Here is a 1,056-nt window from a genome sequence, read left to right on the forward strand (position 1 = left end):
AGCTCGTGCGCCCCGCGCCCGCTGCCTCCTTCCCCGCGCCCTCTACCTACTCCCTCGCTGCTGCTCGCCGCCAACCGCCGCGTGCGCTCTGCTCCGCACCTGCTGCCTCCTCCCTCGCGCTCGCTGCCTCCTCCCCGCCGCTACTCGCCGCCCACCGTCGCGTGCACTCTGCCCCGCGCGCCCTGCGCCCGCTGTCTCCTCCCCCGCACCGCTGCCTCGCCTGCGCCCGCCGATGGCCTCACCGGAGGCCGTGTCGGGCCGCCAGAGGCCGAACCCCCCCGGTGCCCGTATGTGGGCACAAGCCACATAGTGGCTGGGTATGCCACTTACAGGTGGGCCCAGCCCCTGTTTTAATAGAAAATGAGAATAAAAAATAATAGTTAAGATTATAATAAATAAGATAATTAGGAAATTAATTAATTGCTTAATTATAAGATTTTGCACCTGGAAGTGTCTGGTGAGAGAGTGAGAAAGCAGGGGCAAAATGGTCCAGAGAAAAGTCCAAAGACGGTCGACACATGGTCAAACGGCACTAACTAGACGAAAACATGACGGAAGGGCAAAAACACAAGAGGAGCAAACGGACTTGGGCAAAACCGAGAATTTTCAAAAACTAGGGGCAAATCAGTCGAGTGGGACACAACTAGTGGCATGATTACAATTATCCCTTCCATTAACTATCATCTCGCCAAATTTTTCTGGAGTGCTATTCGGTCTTGGTCGGGTGTCAACTGGGCCCCTGGTTCCTTCTCTGAGCTTCGATCCTGCTCTACATCCCTGTCTGGTCTGAGCAGGCGTTTATTTTGGATGGGATTTGCGGCCATGGCTTGGGTGCTTTGGACCACTAGGAACAAATTTATGATTAAAAATGTGTTCCCATCCAAACCCACTAATTGTCTTTTAAATTAACTTCCTTCCTTTAGTAGTGGAAATAATTGACTAGGGGCATCTCCACTCGCGCCCCAACGGTTCCCCAGGGCGAGTTTTTCACGCCGGCGCTGAAAAAACCTCCACTCGCGCCCCCCAGGATGCTGAAATCCGCCGGCTCGGCCAGGG

The sequence above is a fragment of the Triticum dicoccoides genome, chromosome 5B (assembly GCF_002162155.2).
Source record: "Triticum dicoccoides isolate Atlit2015 ecotype Zavitan chromosome 5B, WEW_v2.0, whole genome shotgun sequence".
Classification (NCBI taxonomy): domain Eukaryota; kingdom Viridiplantae; phylum Streptophyta; class Magnoliopsida; order Poales; family Poaceae; genus Triticum; species Triticum dicoccoides.